This window comes from Sciurus carolinensis, chromosome 3 (genome assembly GCF_902686445.1).
Source record: "Sciurus carolinensis chromosome 3, mSciCar1.2, whole genome shotgun sequence".
Taxonomy (NCBI): domain Eukaryota; kingdom Metazoa; phylum Chordata; class Mammalia; order Rodentia; family Sciuridae; genus Sciurus; species Sciurus carolinensis.
The window spans coordinates 139,836,611-139,846,062 of NC_062215.1; positions in this window are offsets into that span (position 1 = coordinate 139,836,611).

The following is a 9,452-nucleotide window of genomic DNA, read 5'->3' on the forward strand; positions in this document are numbered from 1 at the left end:
CATTGTATTTTGCTCATGAGTGTATTTATTTGTTGTTTTTTATCCCTAGCAGATGAGCTCTGTATGGATAGTAAATATTACTTTGTTATCTGTATTGCTGCAGGTCTCATTTTCTATTCAAATTACAGAAATCAATATTGGGTGTTATGGTTTGAATATGAAGTGTCCCTCAAAAGCTCCTGTTAATGCAGGAATATTTAGAGGTGAAATGATTGGTTTATGAAAGCTGCAACCTAAACTGTCCATCCTAGTTTTAATGGACTGACTGAACAGTAACTATAGGTAGATGGGGGCATGATTGGAGGAGGTGGGTCAATGACATTCCCTACAAGGGTGCATCTGCCTTGTGGGCCTCCCTCCCCTCTCTGCTTCCTCATCTTGCCTTGAACTGAGTAGCTTTCCTCCAACTGGGCCTTTGCTCCATGATATGCTGCCTCATCTTGGGCTCAGAGCAACAGTCTTCTATAGACTGAGACCACTGAAACTGTGAGCCCCAAATAAACTCTCCAACCTCTAAGTTGTTTTTGTGAGGCATTTTGGTTTCTGCAATGCAAAAGTTGACTAAAACATTGGAGAATTCCATTGAGTGTTTTTATTAAATATTCTACACTTGATTTTGAATAGATAATGGTAATAGTCTACAGAGGGTTAGGAGAATTGGATTCTATTCCTCCCTTTCTAGTGGTTAACACCCACTTTGGGTGACTTTATATTTACTTTATCTTGTGTCACTTTTATAGTTATGCTAATGAACCATTAGGAAAAACTCAGACAATAATTCAAGAGACCAATGTGATAATACCATGCTACTCTGAAAAGAGAGTTAGACTCTTTGGAATTGTTTCAGGTAAGTGTTTTCTCCATAGGCATCGTTCCCCCATTGAACTATAATGTTTTGTCCTGTAATTTTGGGCCTATAAAGACATTTAGTGAATAGTCTTTAGCCCCTTGAGAACCACCACTCTACTAGACCAAACAATGACTTTATATATAAAAAAAAAAAAAATAGACAAGAGCCCTGAGACTAAGACAACTAACATCTAAGTGCATTAAATGATAAAGGGGCGTGAGAGGGTAGGGTTGAATGAAACATCTTAGAAGAGCCACTTATACCATGGGACTCCAGGTAGAGTGGATGAACATAGACCCAGTTTTGGGAGTTTAGCTCCATCCTTAGAAAGTTTCATTCAGCACTTGCTGGAAGAGTCAAATATGTGTGCCTTTATTCTCAACTCTCTGGATGGTTGTGAAGTCAAGTGAGGTCAGACCTCACTTCAGGACATATTGCCAAAATCAGCAGAAAGACCACACGACTTTTATTCTGAGTCCTGAACTTGAACAGTTGACTGGTATAGAGGGTTTTATTTTTGACTTGCTATTTTTTCGACTCCCTTGGACCTTGACTTTCTGACTATGTAACTACTCATTCATTTTTTTTTCTTACTGGTAGAGGGAGAATTTACACTTCACCCAATGCCCTGTTTACTCAGTATGGCGTCCTTAACTCCTGACTTTGCCCCTGACCACATGCCGATCTTGTCTTTGCCCTCCACCTGGATTCCTGGTTTCTTTTTGTCACTGGCCAGAAGCTCTGGTCAGTTAAACCCACATGCGTCATTTAGTGTAATCAGCCTCGTTTTAGCATTTCCTGCCACTCCATCCTCCAGACATACAGCCATCAGAAGCCCCTCACCCTCAGGGCGTGCCTGAGAAAAACAGATTAGCTGCACTAACTGCAGGCTTTTAATTTAAAAATAAAAAAATTAGGCACCTGGTATTTGTGACTGTGGAAGAACAAAGAAAGGAAGCAATGCATGATGATCACAGTATCTCGTATAAATACCTCTGCTGAGATCATAATGAAGGTTAAATTGTGCCTGACACATAGCAAAGGCAACAGGGCTGCAGGTCTTGAGGGAAGTTGTTTGATAACTTCCTTCTAAAAGCAACCAAATATGTGGAGCTGGTACCAATAAAAGGATGCTATTACAGGCTGATTTTCCAAACATTTTAAGCAGTAACTGTTTCTTCAAACAAAATGTTTTTTTCCCCTCCATTTAACTAGCATTTAGGATGCTTTCCCTTGACTGTCTCTGCACTTCCTGACTTAACAGTGAAAATGCTCAGAGACCCAGGCTGAGGAGTTGTTGGATTTCTGCTGACCTTTTCTCCTCCTGGAGTGTTCTTTGCTTGTTTGAACTTTTGTTTCACTCACCTTTTACTCACTGCAAGCCCCCAGGTCAGAAGTAATTTCTTTTGGACTGCTAGATGGCTTGGTGATGTGGTTGGGTTCACATGAGTTATGAGTTTTTGTGTGTGTGTGTGTGTTTATTCCGTCAAGAACTGACTGGTTTAAATTTCGAGTTCAGTTCAATTTTTTTTTTTTAAGAATTTTCTAAGGTATGGACAGGCAGATGTTCTCTATCAGAATTACTAGGAGTGCTTATTAAATATTTAAATTCCCCCCGTCTGTTGTGCATCAACTGAATCTGAATTTATGAAACCAGAATTCAGCACTTTTATCAAAACAAGTTTATTGGATGATTGTCATGCACACACAAAAAATGAGATTACAAGACTCCAATTGCCAGATCTCTTTATTTTTCTAATTTAAAATGCTTATGAGATCTTTATCAAATGTGAAGTGAAGGACAATAACAATGTACATTCATTTAGCACAACTTCATAAGGCTATTGAACACATTTAGGCGAGTGTAGTATTTCCATTCGTCTACCTAAGGAATTACACTAAACAAAAGAAATCCAATGACTGCAGAGATATGTTTAAGACTTCCTCACTATTAAAATGAATCTTGCCCTTATTTGGCAAAAACATTATTAGGGTGTTGTACCTTTGCAGCAGGCAGTCACCCACTGAGTGAAATAAGCATTACTGGTAGCAAAAGGATGAGATTCTACTTAAAGGGAAAAGTTATACTCTCTCTGTCAGAAAGCATCTCCAGGTAACATTTCTCCTTAGGTACCCTGAAAAAATGTGGTGACAGTGAATACTGTGGATTAAAACAAGACGACTCTGTAATACATTTTAAAGCTTAGCTCAACTTTGAAGTCTATAAGTCATCGTGATAAAAGGCCAGATTGATAACTATTATAAATCATGCACAAATGCAATTTTATGGAGTTTCAAAGTGACTTGTGCCATTAGGTATGGATTGTGGAACACATTGGTGAATCATCTGAACTTCAAATGATACTTTTGATCATGTTGAGATGAGCCCTGAGTACTTGGTAGGAAATTATGACTCCACTGGGGAGAATAAATCAGAGGCAAAGAATAGAGGCTGGGAGTCCTTTGGGGAAGCCACTGAGGCCCATTGGGCTATTGACCTTCTCTTCTCTTTGGAAATAGTATCCCTTCATATATTTCACCACATAATCAGTCCCCAGTTGACTGCTTAAGAGCAGCAATGGAATTTTGAACTAGGCGACCTGAGAAAGGAAGCAGGTGGACTTGCATTGGCTTATGGTAGAGCTAGAGAGAGAGGTTCAACTAACGCATACTGCTTACTACTCTGACTCTTGACTAACCTAGGCTTTTTGTTAGATCCTTTCTGGAATGATTGAAATTGAGTGTATTTGACCTTACACAATTGCAGGATCTGGTTAAATGGTCTCTGTAAGGGTGTGAGTTAAATACACACAACTGGCACAGGAATCAGATAAGTTGAAGGGGAAGACCCAGAGGAAGGAGCAGTTGCCAGCCTGGTTATTGCTCATGCCAATGAGGAGGCTAGCAGTTCAGTAACAACATGTATGTGCTGTAAAGTGATTGTTGCTTCATTTCCACAGTCCTGTTTCCTATTACCTTCACAAAACCCACAATCCATGTGGAGTACTCTGAGAATCAGAATCTGCATGTTACTAATGGTCGCCTAACACATTATCCTAAAACTTAATAGTTGAAAAAAAACAAATATTTATTAATTTTTCATTTCTGTGAGTCAAGAATCTGGCAGCCACTTAACTGGAGGTTCTGGCTCAAGGTTTCTCACAGGCTGTCATCAAGGTATTGGCCAGGAGAGCCGACATCTGAAGGACAAACTAGGGAAGGAATCACTTCTAAGCTCACTCATGTGGCCATTGGAAAGCCCGTTTCTTACTGTATGGATCTGTATGTGAGGCTTCCTAATGATAAAGCAGCTGACTTTTCTTAGAGAAAGTGATGAAAGAATGGGGCTGGAGTGGGGAGGGGCAGAGAGAGAGGAGAGGGGGAGAGACAGAGAGAGAGAGAGGGCAGCGGGGCACAGACAAAAGGAAATGCCCAAGCATCCAAGACTGAAGCCATGTTTTTGTAACCTAATCTTGGAAGTGGCATCTCATCATTTCTGGTATTTTATTCATTGGAAGTCAGTGCATAAAATTGACACTCAAGGGGAAGAGATGGCACAGGGCATACATCTCAGGAAGTAGGGATCATGGGGCTATTTGAGGTTGCCTACCACAACCTTAGATTTCTTTTTCTTTTGGTCTTATATGAAACTTGAGCTGTTTTCTGTTGTATAAAATGAAGTAAATCTTCCTTAGTTTGATAGAATTGCAGTAGTCTAAGAGAGAGTAAGGGTTTTACAATTATAAGGACAAGAGACAGACTAACACAATAAATACCATGAAGTTAGAATTGATCATCTTTGAAATATTGGGCCATAGTTCAGAGTTAGAAAGCGGGTTTATGCTTTGACCATTGTGTTTATTAGCTACATGACCTTGGGCAAGTTCTAAACTAATTTTAATTCAGAGTTTCCTCACCTACTAAAAGATACCTGTCTCATAGAATAGGTAGCATGCTCAAGTCAGGGTGATTGAAAAGAGCTTAATAAGGGGATCTTTACAAAGGTGAGAGCAGGGTTAAAGGAAAGTATAGGGATAATGGCATAGAACAGTTACCTCTCCTATGCCCAGAGGGAGGAAGTGAGAATCTGCTGCTGTCTAGGGTTTCTGATAAGAAATAGGCCACCTGCTGTCACAAGGCAGAGAGAGAAGGGTGCCCCACCACATTTTTATTCCTCCCATAAATCTGCTTGAAGTGAATCACATATAATTGAACCCCTCCAGAAGTCAGAGCGCAAGGGAGCCTAAAGACACTGTCCAGAGTGGTTGATTCTCAGGCAGAGAGGAGCCCAGAACAGGGTGAGGGCATGCGGAGAGTGACCCTGAGGGCAAATGGAAATTACTCAGAATAGCATGTAAAGCACCTAATTATGTCAAAGAGTAAGTGCTCAATTAATGTTAACTATTATTATAATTTTTATTTCCTGCTAATGGAATCTATGAATGTTGATAAGCTGGTAAAAATGTATGCACAGGAGGCTCCAAACAAACCTTATTTTCCTACATACGATAACTGGATCCTGGTATCCCAACACTAGGAAATTCAGGCAGAGGGGAGTTTATTGAATTGACTAGCTAGTATCATTTACCTTGGTCCACCGAGAGAAAAATCTCATTCAGTACAATACTCTATCCACTGACCCATTAACAAAAGTTCTCTTAATTTTCTAATCATTTTGGCGTGGTGGAAAGCTTCCTACATTATGTTTTCTAGCTATTCCCCAGATGAGCCATCACTTCTCCCTTTGAGAGCCAGTCTTGCTAGGCAATGCTTGTTGCTCCAGCAAAGTTCTGCAGTCCAACTTTCCTCCCACCCAGCTGCCTGACTCTCAGTTCAAATAGCCATGAAAGGCACCACTCCCCCATAATTCATTGCAGAGTATCGTGGGGTTTTCTAAGCATCCGGCTGGCAAATGGCAACAGATGTAGAAGCTGTGTAATACTGAGTAGAGGCTGCAAGGAGAGGTGGACTTGGAGGCAGGCAGCCAATTGGGCAGCCCAAGAGAAGGAGGGCCAAAAAGCAGAGCGGGATCTCATGATACCAAAATGGAAGGATTCCTAGGAAGTTGCAAATTTTGCATACCCCTCCCCTTCTCCCCTCTCCACAACCCATCTCCAAATGCAGTAAACCTCATTTAATCATTTTTCTTAGATAGCGATGTGCCATTCTTTGCCCTCAAGTATGAACTTCCCTCTAAGGTTGAACTTGAACAACTCTATTCTCCCTTTAAGGAGGAAATCAACATGGTGCAGATGGTATTTTAAACATATTTGTTTCTGTGTCATCTGCTCTGAACATAAATATCAATTCAGTAACTTCACTGTTGTAAGTGATAAGTTGAAACATCATCCGTTGTTTTTTAGTTAAATGACAGTAACAAAATGAAAAATCACCATTAAAAAGGCTGTATTTGCATATTTTTATGCTGCCAAAGAACATGGCACTAATGTAGCATAAGGAGAATTCTTAAACAGAAACATTATGGTTTTCAAAATCTAAGGAAGATCAAAAAATGCTGAAATCTCATTTATAAAAAGAAATAGAGAACAGTTATTTCACTGGCAGAATAATAAAAGCACTTTCTAGTGACATTTTTAATAGCATATTAATTCAAAATTGTAATTTTGAGAAGTAATTCCGTCTCCATAAACACCAAATGCATTCTAAATGCTTGGTATTATCATAATGACTAGAAATTAAATTAATAATGATAGGAAAGTTAAAATCTGACATAACCTTCTTGAATATTTGTATTCATTCCTGTTGAACTCTCATGCTGAACTTCACTTGTTGTTTTAATTTTTCAAAGAGCCAAATAATTTTCAATCAATCAATTCTGGGAGTGTTTCACTTTTGGAAGTTATCTTCAAGAGACATTTGTGGTAATTTGAACTGATCAAGCATTTGACAGCTGTAGGGCCTTGATTGGTCAAAGACACATACAAACACAGATACAATTGTAGGATTGTCTGTAACCCTGTCTTGCTACATCACTATGTATTACTGAGATGGGGGAACTACAGAACTACCATTTTAATCCTGAATGAATAAAGATCTAAGTTCTAACTTGAACTTTCAAGCCAAGTTATAACATTTGAACAACACTTCACAAAATCAAGATACACACAAGTCAGGGAGAAAGGTTTCTATTTTCACCTCGAAGAAGACTGTAAAAGTACTATAAATGGTTTTGGTAAAGGGATTCCTTAGGGAGAGTTCTTCATGTCTTTTCTTCTCTTTCAAGTGTACATCAGGATGGTTATCAAGTCTAATCCTGCTGATTGTGGGACCTTTAATGAGACATAGGGCAGCAGGCATTCTCAGTTTCAAAAGGTATGTAATGTTTAGGGCCTCAGACTCAGAGTCAAACCTAGAATTTGATTGTCTGATGGATGTGTATCAAGGGTAATTTACAGAGTGGACAATTCTCCCAGAAAATGTAAACACTATCCAAAACACTAAGCAATATGCTTTGCTTCACTACTTCACTATTTGGCAAGGTTTTGCAATTAATTCACAAGGCCTTGGATCTCTTTGTGATATGCCTACAAAGTCGTTAGGATATGCAACTGATACTGAAATCCAGCATAAAACATGGAAGATTTTACTTCACACAGGATTCTCTTCCACTGCTAGAATGCTGTGCTGCTAAAATGTCAGTGTAGTGAAATCTTTGGCTAAAACAACTGAGGCCATCTCTGTGCCCAGTATCATGGGTTTGATATGAAGTTTCTCCCCAAAACTCATGAGTGAGAAAATACAAGAATTGTCAGAGGTGAAATGATTAAATTATGAAAACCTTAACGTAATCTGTGGATTAATCCTCTGACATGGATTAACTGGTTGGTAACTATAAGCAGGTAGGGTATGGCTGGAGGAATTATGTCACTGGGGGTGTGCTCTTAGATTATATATTTTGTCCTTGGTGAACAGAGCTCTCTATGCTACCTAGTTGCCATGTCCTAAGCTGTTTTCCTCTGCTGGGTCCTGCCATGATGTTTTGCCTCACCTTAGGCCCAGAGTTATGGAGTTAACCAACAAAGGACTGAACCTCTAAAGCTGTCACCTAAAATAAACTTTTCCTCCTTTGGTTGTTTTTGTCAAGTCTTTTGATCACATTGATAAGAAAACTGACTAAAACACCCAGATAAAACTTTCAAAAGGTAGGCAAAGCTGTCATGTCTGAGAACATAAATACCACAGGACGTATTTATGTTCTCAGACAAGGGTCTTCACCAGCCCTTTCCCAAGGTTTTTTCCAACCAGATCTCAAGCATGGTATAGGGTTTGGGAGCTCAGTGATAGAGCTCTTGCCTGACATGTATGCGGTTCTGGGTTCAATTCCCAGCACTACAAAGAAACAACAAAAATGTTATCAAGAATGGAAAACACAAGAGAATGCCAAACTGTGTTTGTACAATCAAGTAGAAATTATTTATTCTTACATTTTTCTTCAACTGAAAACCCTAGCGATATTGCACAATAAAAGGAACCAGTGACTAGTGAACATTATTTATAGGAAACTTGGCTTCATAGCTCTTCTTGCAGTTTGTTTTTATAGCAAGTCTCTCCTCGGAAATTAAAAGTACATGGCTTGCATTCTGCCTGGGTTCCCATGCATTCAATGTGGAAGTTCTTGCAGTTGGTAAATCCCTTTATAGTTAGTTAAGGCTGTGCTTGCACTGAATTTGTTGTCCCTAATTTAGTTCTGTCCCTATAGCCACTTTCTGGGATAGTTCATTGGACCCAGGACAGATTTAGAGGGACCCATTCAGATAACAAACACAGTACAATTAAATATCGCTGAACTTCCAGTTTACTTTTTGTATACCAAAGAGGGAAAGCATAATCAAATTTTAATAATAAATATATAAACACATAATAGACATACTTTCAAGTAAAGACAGTTTCATCCCTTGTAGTATCTTATAGTTGTTTTTCCTAGCACAGATTTAAGGCTTCTACACACTCTCATTTTTATTTACCATTAACTAAGCACATTCCTTTTATTTGAAATTTTAAAACGGGCAAGGGATGCAATGTAATCCTTAGAATAAGGTCATTTAAACTGACTTTCCCATATCTCCCTTCTCATTTCTTCTATATAGCACCAAAAGCTTGGCAGATGAAATGCAAAGTTGCCTACTGTTCTTACCAGAGAGGACTCTCTGCTGGTCTTTGCCGGTGGTAATTTATTCTAAATACATTTCTTTCATTTATGGCTGACCTCATGGAAAGAAAGCTTCATTTTACAGTTTCTACCTCGGTAGCTTTGCAAGTACTGATTTTAGGTAGCTAGCATTTTTCTTTTTTTCACTCTTGTCCCTTCACATGAATGGCTAATGATGGAATCAGGGCCCTTGTCCTGAACAAATGAAACAGAACTAGATGGCCCTTGTATCTTTATTCCTGCCTAGATTTATTTGTGTTTAAGTTTTATTCTACATCTCAATTCACCTTTTAGTCATTCTGATCTCTGACATGCAGAGTTACTTAAAATGTTTTCCCTCTTTAAGAAAGAATAAGCAGTAAGTGATATTAATAAGAAGTAAAAAAGGGCATGCTTCCATCTTGACTATTCAAAGGGTATGTGCAAGACATC